The sequence below is a fragment of the Henckelia pumila genome, unplaced genomic scaffold (genome assembly GCF_033568475.1).
Source record: "Henckelia pumila isolate YLH828 unplaced genomic scaffold, ASM3356847v2 CTG_270:::fragment_1, whole genome shotgun sequence".
NCBI lineage: Eukaryota > Viridiplantae > Streptophyta > Magnoliopsida > Lamiales > Gesneriaceae > Henckelia > Henckelia pumila.
This window is the reverse complement of record NW_027331788.1, coordinates 733,790-753,335: the sequence shown is the minus strand read 5'-3', so window position 1 is coordinate 753,335 and position 19,546 is coordinate 733,790.

Sequence of the window (19,546 nt, the reverse complement as noted above, 5' to 3'; positions counted from 1 at the left end):
ATGAAAATGAGTATAAAACATTAAAAATAAGGTACGAATATATGATATTCCAGTACAAAACATTGAAAATCTGGTACAAAAACTTAGATTTTGAGTATAAAATTAACTTGAACATTTTTATTAATAAGAAAAATATGTCATTAATATTAATATTTTTAGTATTCAAAAATAATATATTTGTACCAGATCTAACACATTTCGTACTCAAAAAACATATATTAGTGCTCTATTTTTGATATTTTTTACTCATTTTCATCAAAATATAAAATTTTTCATTAATGTCAATATTTATCTATATATTTAAGTACTCAAAAATCATACATTTATACCAGATTTTCAATGTTTTGTATTGGGATATCATGTATTCGTACCTTATTTTCAATGTTTTGTACTGATTTTCATCCGAGAAAAAAATGTGGGCATAGGGAGTTTAAACAAACATTTTTCTGACGGGGGACTGAAAAAGTATATTTGTTTGGGTTTAGGTACTGAATGATACTTTACCGTTAAAAGAATGGACACAATTTCCCATGCATGCTTTTCATCTTTCCATGCATGACTAATTGTTTATCATTGATCATCACATTATTATATTATATATATTCCTTCTCCATTTACAATACATGGCCGTCCACAACATCTAAAAAATTCTCCAATTTGTCTTTTGACTTTTGAGAGAAAATGCAAGAAACATCTCAAAAAAAAAAATGCTCTAAATATTCTAGTGCATATTTAGAGTGGATCTAGATTATCTAGTCGTGGACCTAATTCGAAGGAGGATCTATTTCGAAGAAGGCGTATTCTTGAAGGCTTGAATCCATTTGAGCAAGGTGTGCACTTGGAAGCTTGTAGATTGTGTCTACCATTTCAAGAGCTAAGTTGTTCACAACTTAGTTGGAGGCATAAATCAATCTTCTGAGATTGATAGGTAAAATATTCTAAAACACCCTATGGATGTTTGATGATTTTGAATGCTACACAAGTGCTCGGTTTTCTTTTGATAAAATTTTTTAAATTTCCGCTGCATATCTGGGCATGAGGTAACCGATCCCCAACAATATCATAGTGCAAAGCTTGCACCAAAATAAATGTTGTGATTGGAGATGGCCTTCCTGTTCGGATTTTGATTCGTTGTGACCGATGCTCCAGTCCGAATTAGTCCATGGTCCGGAACTTATTATAAGAAATAGAATCCGGCCCATGATATCTACGGTACTACTAAAAGAAATTTACAACATTTCAATCTTGATCAATTGCCGAAATCTTAATCCGACGTCTTAGTTCGAGCCGATTAAGTTGATAAATAGTATAGATATATAGTTAGAATAAGATAATTATAATTTTATTCTCTATTATTTGGATACAAATGATTTTCGCCCTTTTTTGTGTGTCACAGAAATACTTTCTAAAGTATGAAATTTAAATATTTGTAGGCCCAACCCGTTTCCTAAATACACGTTAAAACCTATGAAGAATTCTGAAATTATGTAAAAATAATAATAATCCAAAAATTGTAAAATTCCGCACTTCTTACATTTCAGTGTGCAGTACTTGTCCATTTCAAAGCATAATTCCATCAACATCTCCAAACGTATGATTATTTTCCTGGAAATTTCCAGCAAAGACTACAATATTAGCTTTTAAAATATGTAAAATTTAAAATGGTGGCTCAAAAATAGGTCAAATCCACTTGTGTATACATGGATTTCAACTTTATAACAAGAGTGCAAAAAAAATTTGAAACATATGCAAGACTTCTCGAGCTCGGATTTTTCTTAGGGAATATTGCTTCATTTGTTTTTTGTTACGTAGCTTTGACTTTCACTTTTTTTAATAAAAAAAACAAAACCAATTTATTAGTACCTAATATCAGAAAATACAACTTCTTGTAACCAATAAGGAAAACCAACATTTTTCCAACTAGCTACAGCAGAGAAGGAAAAATTAAACTTGGAAAGACAGTGAGCGGATCGGTTAGCCTTATGACGCATATGGAGAAGACCAAGTCTACCATATTTCTCCAACAAATGCTGAATCTGTAAAATCAGAGATCCTTCAAAACCATAGAACTCGCTTGAACCATTCACTGCTCAGACAGGCTCCAACGAGTCAGAAAACACCCAAATATTAGAAATATCACAATCTTTGCAAAAGAGAAGACCAAAAACAATTGTTGTTAGTTCTTCCTCAAAAACCGAACCTGAATTACGGATTTTCTTATCCAATTCAGCTATAATCTTCCCTGCCAATCTCGAATGATCGCACCTATTGCATAATGTCTCTTAATTTCATTGAAGCCCACATCTAGCACCTATTGCGAATTTTGAAACATGACATGGCATAGGTTGGTATAACATGTAGCACTGATTTTATAAGCACTTATTTACCACCAACAGAATATATTTTAGCAGCCCAACCATTGATCCTCTTACAAATTCGGGTTCTTAAAGAAGAGAATTGGATTCGTTTACTTCGAAGTAAATGTAACAAGACGAAAAATTTCAACATACCCCATGGGTATTACCCTAAGGGACAGGTGTATTTATTTTATTTGTTCAAATAATGTGGGCCCAATATAAATCAGTGAAACCCACATGATTTAAACTTACCAGTGATTGCCACCTACCCCATGGGGTAGGATCTAGAAAGACCCAAATAAAGCTCATGCCCTTTGACCACCGGCATACACAAAGCAGACTTGATGATAGGGTGGAATGGAGCTTTCTAAAAGATATTATGCTAAAGTTGGGGTTCTCTTCGATTTGGGTTGATCTTATTTTACGATGTGTATCCTCGGTCTTATACTCCTTTAAAATCAGTCAGTCTATTGTTGGTGAACTCAAGCCTAGGCGTGGGATTCGTCAAGGATTTCTGTTATCCCTGTACCTGTTTGCATTATGTGCCCAAGGATTATCTTTGGGATAGAGTGGCTCTGTAATTTTTGGAATTAAAGTAATGAGAGTTGAGTTCCAACTTGAAATGTCACCTTGGTTATTCGAGATATTGAGTGCTGCTGCAGTAAGTTCCTCCCCAACATGATGCCAAGATCTTTGAAATAATAACGTCGTGATTCCATCTTGCCCAGATGCCTTAGAAGGGTGTAGCTCAAAGGCTTCTTTATACACTTCTGATGCATCAAAAGGAGCATCAAGAAGCACGTTCATAGATGGAGTATCTTTAATATCCACGTCAGAAACTGCTTCTTCAATAGCCTGCAAAGACGGGTTACCGTCTTAGGCTTAGATCTAAATGGCTCAAAACTGCTTGCACCATACCATTATCATCCGATCTCCACTCTCCATACTCCATCATAAGGCCCTTTATATGGTTCTATCTTCGTATTTCCGATGCAAAAGAGTGAAAGAAAGTGGTGTTTCTATCCCCTTGGCCAAGCCAGTTAACACGCGCTCTTTGTTGACAATGTATTTCTTCTTGATTTCCAAACCTTTCAATTTCAGTTTCCAATTTTAATACGATTTTCATTGCCCCTGAAAACTTGCGAGTGCATGAGATTATTCAAATTTGGCGAAGCCTGACTAATTTCCTCTCAGGATTATTGAATCGAGTTCCAGCCCATTTTCTGAATTCTTCTTGACATGTTTCAAGCTTTCTTGGAAAATCCAGGTGATTATCAGTCGAATTCAGCACTGTATGAGTAATTGTTGAAATTCCTCTTCAAGAAGCCATTTATGTTTAAAAAAAAAAAGCGTTTCTGCCTCCTCTAGACATTGTTATATCCTCCCGGGCACATCTCAATTAAGATAGGGTGATTATCTGAACCATAAAACTGGATGTTTGTTGCTTCCGCTTCAGGGTATATCATTTTCAGTCCAGATTGCTCAAAAATCTAACTAGCCTCTCGAAGATTTCATTATCCCCCATTCTTCTATTAAACCAAGTGAAAGCATCCCCTTTCAACATAAGCTTCTCTAAAGGCAGACATTTGAGATTCAGACCTGTTGTTACCACCCTATTTTTCATGCTCAAATAAAACCTCATTGAAGCCACCTTATATTAGCCAAGGCAGATGGTTTAATTCTGGAAGAGAAAAGAAGCAGCGTAAGAGGTTCCAAGAAGACGCACGAAGATTATCTGCTGGATTACCATAAAATCTTGTGAACCGCCATTTAAGCTGCCTGTGAAGTATGATACAATAAATATGTCCTATCGAATAGGATTTGATGTTAACATCAATATAGTCTTTCCAAAAAAGTATGATTCCTCCACTACGACCGTTCGTGTAGTGACCCTTACCGAGATCACCTACTAAACAGAACTTAGCCATGCAATTAACTTATTTAAACAATAAACCAAAATTAAGCTGCGAAAACCATAAATATCGTGAGGGATGCCTCCGAGTGTTTTGGCTCTTCTGGTGGGAGGCAGCTCCCCATGGACGAGTTTAATCATTTTGTTTTGGAGTCTGCACTGGTCGACGCTGGTTTTGAGGGCTCTTCGTTCACCTGGACGAATAAGTCCATTTGGAAGCGTCTTGACAGAGTCTTTGTCTCTGTGGATTAGGGTGATCATTTCAACTCAGTCAGAGTTGAACACCTCAGTCGCACGGTTTCTGATCATTGTCCTCTTTTGGTGTCTGCTCCTGTCTTTGCTCGGGGCCGAGCTCGTTTCGGTTCCAGAGCATGTGGACTCGTCACCCAGGGTTCCTTCAAACTGTCAGTCTCAACTGAAACATGCCTTGCTCTTTGCAAGGCATGCCCAGGCTCTTTGCCAAGCTGAGACGGTTGAAGGGCCACCTCAAGTGGTGGAACCGGGATGTTTTTGGGAACCTTTTTGATAAGATCGCTGAGGCAGAGAGGTCGGTTAAACTGGCTGAGGCCTCCTGTGAAGCGGATCCCTCTGAGCATTGCTAGACCCGCTTGTCCGGGTGCAATGAGGAGTTGTCTACAGTTACCACTATGGAAGAGGATTTTTGGAAGCAGAAAGCTGCTTGTAATTGGCTTGAGGACGGGGAGAGGAATACGAAGCTTTTCCACAACATGGTGAAGAAGAAGAATGTAGTTAATAACATCTTTCGTATCTGGGAGGATGGAATTTGCCTCACCTCTCCTGGTCTCATCAAGCAGTCTGGGGCTGCCTATTTCGAGCACCTCCTCACTGGAGATCCCTTTGTCCTAGATCTTCCGGATTTTTCTGGCTTCTCCTCGGAGATTTTTGAGGAGGAGAACCTTAATTAGCTTTGCCGCCGCACCTTCCTTGGAGGAGGTTCGTGCTGTCATCTTTTCCATCCCTCGGGATAGTGTGGCGAGCCCCAATGGATATTCTTCGGTTTTCTTTCAGAGCTGCTGGGATTTTGTGCAGCATGATGTCATGGACGCCGTCCTTGATTTCTTTTGGGGCTCTTTTATGCCCCAGGGCTTCACTGCCACCACAATCACTTTGATCCCCAAAGTCGAGGGAGCGCAAGCTTGGACGGACTTCCGTCCCATCAGCTTGTGTAATGTTTCCAACAAGATCATCTGAAAGCTTTTATACTCTCGTGAGGTCGGTGGTGGGGAGACTTGTTTCTCAGAGTCAGAGTGGCTTTGTGCTGGGGTGGATGATTGCTGACAATATCCTTCTCGCGCATGAGCTCACTCACAGTCTTAATCTCCCTGCCCGTGGTGGTAATGTCATTCTGAAATTGGACATGGCTAAGGCCTATGATAGAGTCCAATGGTCTTTTCTTCTGATGCCCTCCGTAGGTTTGGTTTTTCGTAGCAAGTCGTGAGGATGGTGAGGGCCTGTATTTCGTTTTGCAAGTTCTCGGTTAATGTCAATGGCACCCCTGCTAGTTTCTTTGATTCCTCGAGGGGCTTGAGACAGGGTGACCCGTTATCTCCCATCCTCTTCGTTCTCGGAGCGGAGTATCTATCCCGTGGCTTGGACCGGCTGTTCCTCCAGCATTCCGATATGAGGTACCGGTCTGGGTGTGATTTGCCGATCCCATTTGGCCTATGCTGGCGATGTCATTATTTTTGCCAATGGGGGATCCCGCGGTCTTCAGCGTCTCAAAGATTTTTTGGCTCACTATGAGAATTGCTCGGGACAGCTCGTTAATATGTCCAAGAGTGCAATGATCTTTCCTCCGGGCTGGATGGCTCGTCGCCGCTCCCGTTTGCTGCGCATCACTGGTTTCGAGGAGGGGCAGCTGCCCTTGAAATACCTTGGAGCTCCGCTTATCCGTGGGAACCGTAAGTGCTCTCTCTTTGAGCCTCTTTTGCAGTCGGTCCGAAAAAAGCTGGAGGGCTGGGAGTCCCATTCCCTTGCTCCTGGGAGTAGGATGACGCTGATCCACAGTGTGCTCCTTTCCATCCCGATCTATCTCTGCCAGGTGATCCAGCCTCCTTTGGCTATTTTGGAGAAATTGGAGCTTATTTTCAATGCTTTTCTTTGGGGCTCCAGACCCTTAGATAAGAAGTGGCACTGGGCCCGCTGGTCTCATGTCTGCCTCCCTGTGAAAGAAGGAGGCCTGGGTTTTCGCAGGCTCAAGGACATTGTTGACAGCTTTTCCAAGAAGCTGTGGTTCAGATTTCGGCAGGGTTCCTCTCTCTGGACGAGATTCCTTTCGAGGAAGTATTTTCGGACTGTCAGCCCTATTTGTGCTCCTTATCATGGCGCCATTTCCCCCACTTGGAGGCGCTTGCTCCAGATTAGACCTCGAGCGGAGCCTTGTATCCGGTGGAGGATTTGTCTTGGGGATGTCTCTTTTTGGGATGATACTTGGTTGGGTGATGCCCCTCTGTCGAGCAGGTGTGATGTCAGAGGGGATCGGTGTGTGCGTGTTTCCTGCTTCCTGTTGGAACGAGACTGGGATTTTGATCTCCTCTGCGCTGTCGTCGCTCCCTCGGTGGCGGAGGAGATCGTTCAGATTCCTGTTTTGGTGGATGAGCCGGATGCGGCTATCTGGATCCACAGCACCGATGGTGCTTTTTCTGTGAGATCTTCTTGGGAGCAGGTCAGACCGAGAGGCTCGGTATCGGATATCTTTACTCCCTGTTGGGGGCGCTGGATGAGGCCCACCATGTCCTTTTTCCTGTGGAGGTTTTGGCATCGGTGGTGTAGCGACCCAACCCGGATCCACTACCTAATCAGAGTTATAGTAAAAGCGCACGCAATAAAAGCTTAAAGCGTAAAGAGCGGATAATTAAAATATAACAAATCCAATCGGCAGAATACAACCGACGCTATCACAAGTATATAAGTATTGTTATACAACCAAATCGAAGGTTCAGGGTAAATAAATCCCTACCCTCTACAACCTCGCACTCCCCAAAGCTCAATCCTGCTGAGAGCCACCTGGACCGTCCAACCTCAAACCTGCCCCGCTACAAGGTACACAATACCCAAACACAGAGGCGTGAGCTAGAACGCTCAATACGAAGCAATGATATAAATAAAAATATGCGCACGCAGATGATTTAAAACTCAATTGAAAACACTTGCTCAAGGCGCCGAGAATATACAGTACCAGCTAGAGAGCTACTCCGCGGGGTACTCATATATTTCATATCAGGGCTGAGCCAACCCCATCCTGACCCGAATCCAAAACAGGATACAAGTCCCATATGGAAACTGTCATACCTGACTCGAGTCCAAAATGAGATCATAGTTCCCTATGGAGACTGTCAATGAATCACATCTCTCCGGATGCAGTCACACGTAAAATCATGTATGTGCTAAGACGGTAAAACATGCTAAAACATGATAAAGCATATAGCACATACTCATGCAACATACAAGCAAATATATCATGCCGGCTATCTCGGTCAGTACTTACGTACCTCTAACACTGCTGGACAACCTAGCTCCACTGGCCTATACTCCAAGCCTACTAGTCCAGTCTACTGCTACTACAATGCAAATATCCATACATCAACAATCAAGCTCTAAAAGCCTTAACTAAGCTATTGCATACTCCTAAATATTTTTTGGATGCCAAAGCTATACCTGCGTCCGTCGTTAGCCCTTTGCTGACGATAGCCTCAAAACTAGGCCCTAGCTCTGCGACGACATCTAGATCACTAAGCCACTTCCGGATTCCCCGTAGGACGCCTAGATCTCCCTAGATATGAGTTAGAAGGCTTAGGAATTGAGAGAGAAGAGAGGAAATTGGTGCGAGAAAATGAATTCTCGGACCCTCTATATATAGACAGCGTTCGAAGCCTCCGAACCTGGTTCGGAACGTCCGAACTCGATCGGAACCTCCGATCGCACCTTCGGAACTTCCGATCGCTCAATATTACGTCAGCTATGATGTCACCTTGCTGAAGTAAGCGATGATGTGTGCCCTGGTTCAGATTGGAGCTTCCGATCTTGCCGACGGAGCTTCCGATCTCGATCAGAGCCTCCGATCCTGGCACGGAGCTTCCGATCCACTTCGAATCCTCCGAACTCCTCTTCGGATCGTCCGATCCTGCTGAACCAATTCAACTAATTCGAGTGCTCTGAATCTATTTCTGAAGTCCGTTATCCCAACAGGAACTTACTTAATCAAGTTTTACTTAATCTAAACATGATCACGTGATTAATTACTCATTAATCACTAATTAGAAATGCGGGTTACTACATTCTCCCCCACTTAAGAAATTTCGTCCTCAAAATTTAATTCTTTGAGGAAAACATAAATAGCCAACCAAACGTTCTTTATTACAACTGAACAAGTATAAACTCGATACAAAGAAGCACAAAATCTCAAAATAACTCAGGGTGCTCGGCTAACATCCGGCTCTCCAACTCCCAAGTAGCTTCCTCTGTCTCTCTGCGTTGCCACTGTACCATCACCAACGGTATGCGCTTGTTACGAAGTACCTTGTCCTTCCTGTCAAGAATCCGCAGGGGTTTCTCTACATACGATAGATCCCGATCTACCTTTACCTCAGTCGGATGCAAAATATGCGACTCATCTGCCACATACTGCCTCAACAAGGACACGTGGAACACATCGTGGATCTCCGAAAGATCGGGTGGCAAGGCCAGACGATAAGACACATCTCCAACCTTCTCAAGAATCTCGAAAGGACCAATAAATCTAGGTGTCAGCTTACCCTTGCGACCAAACCTCATCACCTTCCTGAAAGGTGACACACGCAAGAAAACGTATTCCCCTACCTCAAAATGAAGTGGCCTATGGTGAGTGTTCGCGTAACTAGCCTGTCGATCCTGGGCTGCCTTAACCCTGCGTCGGATCAACTCTACTGCATCAATCATCTGCTGAATCATCTGAGGACCCTCAACCTGACGCTCACCAACCTCGTTCCAAAACAAAGGTGTACGACAACGCCGTCCATAAAGAGCCTCAAATGGTGCCATGCCAATGCTGCGATGGTAACTATTGTTGTAGGCGAACTCCACCAATGGTAAATGATCATGTCACGCGGGACCGAAATCCATCACCGCCACGCGAAGAATATCCTCTAAGGTGCGAATAGTACGCTCCGACTGTCCGTTCATCTCTGGATGATAAGCCGTACTCAAGCTCAAAGTAGTACCAAGGGCTCGCTGGAAACTACCCCAAAATTTCGAGGTGAATCTTGGATCTGTATCGCTGACAATGCTCAACTGAATCCCATGCAATCGAACAATCTCCCGCACATACAATTGCGCCATCCTATTAAAGGTGTAATCGCGGTTATAGGGAAGAAAATGCGCTGACTTCGATAACCGATCCATGACAACCCAAATAGCATCACAATTCCTGGAAGACATAGGCAAGTGGGTGACAAAGTCCATCGTCACATGCTCCCACTTCCATTCAGGAATCTCTAAGCTGTGAAGTAATCCTTCGGGTCGTCTAAATTCTTCCTTGACTTGTTGATACACAAGGCATCGGGATACAAACTGATAAATGCTGCGCTTCATCCCTTTCCACCAAAATCGAATGCGAAGATCCTTATACATCTTCATGCTGCCTGGATGTACAGAGAATCGACTGCGGTGAGCTTGCGATAAGATCTCATCCCTCAAAGTAGAATCCTCGGGTACCACAACTCGACCAAAAAGACACAACAGACCGTCTCCCTGCAAATGGAAACCAGAAGTATTAACACTCTCAGCCAGCCGGGCTAACTTCTGAGTCTTTAGATCAGAATTCTGAGCTTCTTGGATTCGTCTGTATATCGCTGGCTCTTCAAGCACAGAAGAGACACGAATCCCTTGTTGTTCTTTCTTATAACGGAACTTGAATCCCAAAGAACAACACTCCTCCACTTCCTTCAAAACCGAACTGGTACGAAGGGAACTCACATAAACCTTGCGACTAAGCGCATCAGCAACGGGATTTGAAGAACTTGGATGGTACTTGATCTCACAATCATAATCCTTCAACAGATCCATCCAACGACGCTGCCGCATGTTCAACTCAGCCTGAGTGAACAGATACTTCAAACTCTTATGATCGTTGAAGATCTCAAATTGTTCTCCGTACAAATAGTGACGCCATATCTTAAGAGCAAAGACAATGGCTGCAAGCTCTAAATCATTTACGGGATAGTTCTCCTCGTGAGTCTTCAGCTGTCTGGAGGCATAAGCGATCACGTGGCCATTCTGAGTCAACACACACCCCAAACCCTGGAGAAAAGCGTCAGTGAAGACTACAAAACCACCTGATCCAGACGGTAAAGCAAGAACTGGAGCTGTCGTCAGACGACGTCTCAACTCACAAAAACTGTCTTCACAAGCATCAGACCAAACGAAAGAAACGTCTTTCTTCGTCAACTGAGTCAAAGCCTTAGCTATCTGAGAGAAATTCTCCACAAAACGATGATAGTATCCTGCTAAACCAAGGAAACTACGAATCTCAAATGTTGTAGTCGGACATGCTAGGATCAACAGATACGCCCTCCTGAGAAATGACATGACCAAGGAACACAACTCGGTCAATCCAGAAGTCACACTTACTCAGCTTTGTGTACAACTGTCTCTCCCTCAAGACTTGCAGTACAGTATAGAGATGGTAGGCATGCTCATCCATGCTACGAGAATACACCAAAATGTCATCGATGAACACCACCACGAAATTATCCAGGAAGTCGTGGAAAAATCTGTTCATCAGATCCATAAAAACAACTGGAGCATTCGTCAGACCAAACGGCATCACAAGAAACTCATAGTGTCCATACCGCGTACGAAATGCTGTCTTAGGAACATCCTCCTATCGAACTCGCAAATGATGATACCCAGACCAAAGATCAATCTTCGAATAGACAGAAGTACCCTGCAACTGATCAAAGAGATCATCTATCCGCGGAAGAGGATACTTATTCTTCACTGTCACCTGATTCAACTGACGGTAGTCAATACACAACCGCATCGAACCATCCTTCTTCTTGACAAATAGTACGGGGGCTCCCCATGGCGAAACACTAGGTCGAATATAACCCTTATCAAGAAGATCTTGCAATTTCTTCTGCATCTCTTTCATTTCTAACGGTGCCAATCGGTAAGGAGTTCTGGAAATCGGTGCAGTCCCTGGCACTAACTCAATGCCAAACTTAATCTCCCTTACTGGTGGCAAACCTGGAATCTCCTCCGGAAACACATCTGGAAAGTCACGAACCACTGGTATCTCTCGGATATCTGGCTCTCCTAAGGATGCGTCAATGGCATAGATAAGGTAGCCTTCCCTGCCAGACTCTAAAGCACGCCGGGCCTTCAGAGCTGAAACCACTGGCATCGGGGGTCGCGCTCCCTCACCATAGAAATACCATGACTCGTCATCCTCTGGACAAAACTGGACAAACCTCTGATATCAATCCACTATCGCTCGGTAGGTAGTCAATAGATTTATCCCAATGATGCAATCAAAATCCTCCATTGCTAGAATCATCAAGTTAGCACTAAGCTGATGTCCTCGAAATCCAAAACACAACCCAAAACTAGACGCTTGGCTAAAACCTCGCTCCCCATAGGAGTAGAAACCACTAGCAACACGTCTAAAGGAATAAATGGCAATCTATACTTCTTAGCAAAACGTACTGAGACAAAAGAATGCGATGCACCGGTATCAATTAAAACATATGCAGGAAAACCACATAAACTACAGATCCCTGCAATCATCCGGTCACTGTCAGCCTCTGCCTGCTCCTGGTTAAGCGCAAAGACCTGACCCTGGGTACGTGGCCTCAAAGAAGAATGACCCCGAGAAGGAGTCTGAGTAGGCTGTCTCTGAGACTACTGCGGCTGCAGGCGCTGCTGCGAATACTGCTGCTGGAAAGGTGGCTGCTGGTATTGAGGTGGCTGAACAGATTCCTGAGAACCTCCGGAACCACTCGCTGTCCCAATCAGCATAGGACAATCTCTCTTCATGTGACCCTCCTGGCCACACTGGAAACATGCAGTGGTCGATCGACCACACTGCCCTGGCGGATGTCTGCGTCGGCACTGACTACACCAGTTCGGTCTCTGTCCACCAAAACGATGCACTCCCCCAGATCTAGAGGAAGAAGAAGAAGAAGTACCTCCTGGATTTTTGAAGGACTGCCCCCTAGGGCCCAAAGCACTAGCACCCGCTGACCTGGAAGAAGAAGAGTAAATTCCCCTGTTCCTCCGAATACTGTCCTCGGCCTGGCGACAACGGTCCACCAAATCCTCGTAAGTCCCATCGCCGCCCACAGCAACCATACGATGAATGTCAGGGTTCAACCCCTGAAGAAAATGATCAAACTTCGCCATAGAACTATCAGCAATATGAGGACAAAAGGGTAGCAGATCAAAGAACTTCTGCTGGTACTCCTCGATCGTCATCATCCCCTGTCGCATACTCAACAACTCGCTGGCTTTTGCCTGACGAATAGTTGGAGGAAAATATAGTCTCTGATAAGTAGTACGAAACTCCACCCAAGTAGCTGCACCTCTAGCTACTATGAACGGTGCGGAAGTAGACCTCCACCACTTCCTCGCTCTGCCCTCAAGCATAAAGACAAGAATCTCCATCCTATCCTCAGCCGTGCAACGGAACTCCTGGAAGCACAACTCCATCCTCTCAAGCCAATCCCCCGCCTCTTCAGCTGTCTCACCTCCCGTCAAAGGCTTCGGGCTAACTTCCTTGAATCTACGCATGCTCACTCGCCTGCGCTCCTCGGGCTGTCCTCGACATCTACGATCGTTCGGATCGCCCCAATGACTGTCGTCTATGCTACCGTGACTCTCGTTTTAATCTGCCATTTGTTACATAAGAATAGATAATTACTTAATCCGCTTTACAAAATTTCCAGTGCAATGCGTCGCTCTAATACCAAAAATGTAGCGACCCAACCCGGATCCACTACCTAATCAGAGTTATAGTAAAAGCGCACGCAATAAAAGCTTAAAGCGTAAAGAGCGGATAATTAAAATACAACAAATCCAATCGGCAGAATACAACCGACTCTACCACAAGTATATAAGTACTGTTATACAACAAAATCGAAGGTTCAGGGTAAATAAATCCCTACCATCTACAACCTCGCACTCCCCAAAGCTCAATCCTGCTGAGAGCCGCCTGGACCGTCCAGCCTCAAACCTGCCCCGCCACAAGGTACACAATACCCAAACACAGGGGCGTGAGCTAGAACGCTCAATACGAAGCAATGATATAAATACAAATATGCGCACGCAGATGATTTAAAACTCAAGTGAAAACACTTGCTCAAGGCGCTGAGAATATACAGTACCGGCTAGAGAGCTACTCCGCGGGGTACTCGTATATTCCATATCCGGGCTGAGCCAACCCCATCCTGACCCGAATCCAAAATAGGATACAAGTCCCATATGGAAACTGTCATACCTGACTCGAGCCCAAAATGAGATCATAGTTCCCTATGGAGACTGTCAATGACTCACATATCTCCGGATGCAGTCACACGTAAAATCATGTATGTGCTAAGATGGTAAAACATGCTAAAACATGATAAAGCATATAGCACATACTCATGCAACATACAAGCAAATATATCATGCCGGCTATCTCGGTCAGTACTTACGTACCTCTAACACTGCTGGACAACCTAGCGCCACTGGCCTATACTCCAAGCCTACTAGTCCAGTCTACTGCTACTACAATGCAAATATCCATGCATCAACAATCAAGCTCTAAAAGCCTTAACTAAGCTATTGCATACTCCTAAATATTTTTAGGATTCCAAAGCTATACCTGCGTCCGTCGTTAGCCCTATGCTGACGATAGCCTCAAAACTAGGCCCTAGCTCCGCGACGACGTCTAGATCACTAAGCCACTTCTGGATTCCCCGTAGGATGCCTAGATCTCCCTAGATCTGAGTTATAAGGCTTAGGAATCGAGAGATAAGAGAGGAAATTGGTGCGAGAAAATGAATTCTCGGACCCTCTATATATAGACAGCGTTCGGAGCCTCCGAACCTGGTTAGGAACGTCCGAACTCGATCGGAACCTCCGATCGCACCTTCGGAGCTTCCGATCGCTCAATATTACGTCAGCCATGATGTCACCTTGCTGACGTAAGCGATGATGTGTGCCCTGGTTCAGATCAGAGCTTCCGATCTCGCCGAAGGAGCTCCCGATCCTGGAACAGTGCTTCCGATCCACTTCGGATCCTCCGAACTCCTCTTCGGATCGTCCGATCCTGCTGAACCAATTCAACTAATTCGAGTGCTCTGAATCCATTTCTGAAGTCCGTTATCCCAACAGGAACTTACTTAATCATGTTTTACTTAATCTAAACATGATCACGTGATTTATTACTCATTAATCACTAATTAGAAATGCGGGTTACTACAGGTGGTTTCCTGTGGATGAGGTGCTCCAGCAGCGGGGTTTCTCCCTTGTGTCCAAGTGCTAGTGTTGTGAGTTGTCGGAGACATTCACTCACATTTTCATCGACGGGCCCATCGCCCGATCTGTGTGGCATTTCTTTGGGGCTATCTTTAGAGTTCGCATCCCTATCACTAAGAACTTTAGTTTGTTTCTCAGTGCTTGGAAAAGGGGTCGCGAGTGGTATCCTGGGGGTAATGTGAGGGAATTCCTTCTTTTTGTCGTGCTTTGGTTCCTCTGGACTGCACGCAATGATGTTAAGCACCGTCACTTACCCTCATCTGCGGAGACGGTTAAGTTCCAAATTTTGTCTTATTTGAGACTTGCCCATTCCGCAACTATTATCAAGCCCCGTCTCTGGTTGGGGGCTCTGCAGGCTGTGAGGATGATGGGCATTTCGGTCGGCCTCCAACGGACTCATAAGACTGCCATTGTCCGTTGGTTGAGGCCTCCACCTGGGTCCTTTAAGCTCAATGTGGATGGGAGCTCGAGAGGTAACCCGGGTGAGTCGTCTGTGGGAGGGGTTGTCCGGGATTATTTTGGTAGGGTCTTGGCGTTTTTTAGTGAGTTCATTGGTTTGGGGTCCAATGTCCGTGTAGAACTTTGGGCGGTTTGGAGGGGTATTCTTCTCTGTTCTGACCTTAGCCTTTTTCCCCTTTGGATTGAGACCGATTCCCAGATTTCCATTCAGATTCTTAGATCTCGAAGATGTTGTTGGGATTTGGATCATATTGTTTCGAAGACGTGTGTCTTGGTGCTGAATAGGCCGGTTCATTTCTCGCATATCTATCGGGAAGGGAATTCGGTTGCGGATGCGTTGGCGCGGCAGGCTCATGATCATAGGCAGTGTTTGTTGGAGATTGGTGTTCCTTTGACCACTCCCATCACTGCTTTGGCCCGTTCTGATTTATCCAGGCTCCCCTATCTTAGATCTAGGTTCACTTAGAGCTTTTTGCTCCCTTTTCGCCGCTTCTCTTGGGCTTCTTTTTATTCCACCTTCTTTTCCTCTAGGTTCACCTAGAGTTATTTATATATGTAGCTATATATTTTTCTTTGCAGGTACAGCTCTCCGGCCTCATTTCCGGAGTTTTTTGGAGTTAGTTTGTTCCCTTGTCGTTCGCTTTGCTTCTTTAGGGAGATGGATTTCCCAGGCGTTCACTGTGGTTCCCCCTTTCCTGGTTCTTGCTGTTGGATGGTTGTTATGTGGGCGGCCTTTCGCGCCCTTTTTTTTTTTGGATTTCCAGTCTTCTTGGGCTTTTGGTTATGGCTTGAGTTCCCTTCGCCATTCTCCTGATATTTTTTCTCCGGGTCTGCTGATTTGCGGTCGCTCCTCCTTTTTCCAGGCGGCCTCTGATGTATAGTGACTTCCCACCTGATCGTGACTTCTGGACAAATTTCTAGCGTAGCTGTGATCTTTTGTTCAGCTCAGGATGGTGCCAGCCACTTTTTGCGCCTCAGTGTCGGTTTTTGATTTTGTTGAGCTCGAGTTGTGGATCTCTACTGGCTTTTTGCTGCACAGGACGACTGCTGACGATGACTTAGTTAGTTGTCTTTGATTCTTTTTGTATTTACTTATTTCCTAGGGATGTTCTGGTTGTATTTTTTCCCATACCCTAGCTGTTCTGATGTTTCTATTACCTTTGTATAGCCTTTTGGGGAGGTCTTGGCCTAGTCCCCCTCCTCCGTTAGGTTTTATTTGTATCGCTTTTATATGTTTATATACAGGTAGTGGTCTGCCTAACCCCCCCCCCCCCCCCGCGCTTTCGGCGGTGTTTGTTCTTTTAAAAAAAAAAAAAACCAAATCAAACCCTGTATCAACCCAATACAAAAGAATAAACCTAGACGAAGCTCCAGCTGGCCAACCACTGCCTAGCCCCTCTTGGATCCACCCGCCTCGTCCAATCGCAAACCTGCCCCAAGGAATAGGGTGTCCAGAAACATAGAGTACGAGACGTGAGCATAAAACGCTCAGCACGAGAGTATGAGTATACATTCATGCAAGTGTACCGTCTACTAACTGAAGGTCAAGAATCAGATAAAAAAGACAGACCGGACCCTGGTATGTAGCACGCTGTGCCGTCGCTTCAGGAGGTGGCTCACATATCGAAATATTAGTGGATACGCGGGACCCAAATCGATGGAAGTCAATCCACTGACAGGATAGGGTAAACCCAACTAACAGACATCTCAAAAGAGATAGCTCAAGATGCAAATGTATGCAGCATAAAATCATGGCATATAAATCATGCAGTCACATAATTCATGCATACTCAGTCAGGATATCTCGAACAGTACTTTCGTACCTCAAATACTAGGCGCGCTTTACCAGCTCTAGGTCTACGCCTAAAATCCGCACTACACTGCCAAACGATACTAATATCATTATAGTGCTCTAAAAGCCTTAACTAGGCTATTGCATACAACTAAATATTTTTAGGAAGCAAAAGCTATACCTTCGTCCGTCGTTAGCCCTTTGCTGTCGATTGCCTCAAAACTAGGCCACAGCTTCGCTACGACGCCTGGATTGCTATGCCACCTTCGGATTCCCAATGGGACACCTAGAATGCCCTAAATCTAAGCTAAAAGTCTGAAGAAATGAGAGAGAAGAGGTGAATGGTGTGCTTAAATGTGAGACTCGGCACCCCTATTTTTAGACCACGAACGGAACGTTCGTTCCTCATCATTGCGTCCGTTCTGCCTGAAGAACGTTGCTTCTAATCCCCATCGTTGCTTCCGATGTCCCATCAAGTGCGTAAGCAATGACGTAATATTGTTTGACGTCACGGATGACATCAGCTTCAGAACGTTGCTTCCGTTCCCTAGAGGTTGCTTCCATTCTGCCTGACCCTCCGGACCATTTTTGGTCATTATGGGTCCAATCCCGGACTCCGTTAATCCAATTGACATTCCCTTAATCATGTTTATTGGATTAATTAGCAATTACTCACTAAAACTGGGTACGGGCTACTACATTCTCCCCCACTTAAGATATTTCGTCCTCGAAATCAGATCTTAAGTACTGAATGTAAAACAAGATGCAGAAACATTCTTTATTCAAATCAAACGTTTACAGAGTTTACAATTGAATACAACTCGAAAAGGAAATCAAAACAACTCAGGATGCTCTGTACGGATCCTGCTTTCGAGCTCCCAAGTGGCTTCTTTGGTGCCTCGGTGCTGCCACTTAACTAAAACCACATGAATGACTTTATTCCGCAAGACCTTATCCTTATGATCTAGGATACGAATAGGTCTCTCAACATAGGTCAAACCCGAATCCAACTGAACTTTAGAGGGCTGCAGAATATGAGACGGATCTTCTACATACCGTCGCAACAGAGATACGTGGAACACGTCGTGAATACTGGACAGATACGGTGGCAAGGCCAGACGATAATCCAAATCGCAAATGCTCTCTAAGATCTCAAACGTACCAATAAACCTGGGAGACAACTTGCCCTTGAGGCCAAATCTGAGAATCCTACGGAAATGTGACACTCTCAGAAACACTTTCTCCCCAAAATCAAACTGCAGAGGCCTACGCTTTGTATTAGCATAGCTGGCCTGACGATCCTATGCAATCTTAATCCGTTTCTTTATATGATCAACAACATCTGCTATCTGCTGAACTAACTCCGGTCCCTCAACCTGTCTCTCCCCCACTTCTTCCTAGAAGAGTGTAGTATGACAACGTTTCCCATACAACGCCTCAAAAGGTGCCATCCCAATGCCAGTATGATAGATGTTGTTGTACAACTCAATCAATGGAAAATGATCCTGCCAGGCTGAACCAAAGTCCATAGTGCACGCTCGAAGCATATCCTCCAAAGTACGAATAGTGCGCTCTGGCTATCCATCTGTCTCCGGATGATAAGCAGTACTCAAACTGAGAGTAGTGCCTATCGCACGCTGAACACTTCACTAGAACCAGAAGTAAACCTGGGGTCTCGATCGCCGACAATGCTCACAGGCACTTCATGAAGTCGAACGATCTCCTGAATGTACAACCGCGCCATACGATCTACAGAATAATCTCGACTATAGTCAATGAAATGAACTGACTTGGTGAGTCGGTCCACCACAACCCAGATAGCATCAAAATTCCTCTAGGATACCGGAAAATGGGTCACAAAATCCATCGTGATAAGCTCCCATTTCCACTCAGGTATAGGCAGACTGTGAAGCAAACCTTCAGGTCGTCGGTGTTCTGCCTTGACCTACTGGAAAACCAAGAATCTTGAAACATACTGATACACGCTGCGTTTCATACCCCTCCACAAAAACCGAGTACGTAGATCCTTGTACATCTTGTTGCTCCCCGAATGAATACTCAACTTAGTGCGATGTTCCTGAGACAAAATCTCCTCTCGCAACTCTTCATCTTTCGGAATCTCAAGAATACTAGACAAACACAGAAAACCATCTGACTGATAGTAAAATCCAGACGTGCTACCCTCGTTAGCTAGACGAGCCAAACGCTGGGTCTTTGAATCAGACATCTGAGTATCCCGAATCCGCGAATACAAAGCTGGCTCAGATAATATCGCAAACATCTGGATACTCTGCATACCTTTCTTGTTCTTGAAGGTATACCCTGAAGAACAACACTCTCCGATCGCACTAGACATAGAACAATTCTGAAGTGCGGATAGTCGCACCTTGCGACTCAAGGCATCAGCATTAAGATTAGCAGCTCCCGGATGGTACTTAATCTCTCAATCATAGTCCTTAAACAAGTCCATCCAACGCCTCTACCTCATGTTCAACTCCGCCTGAGTGAACA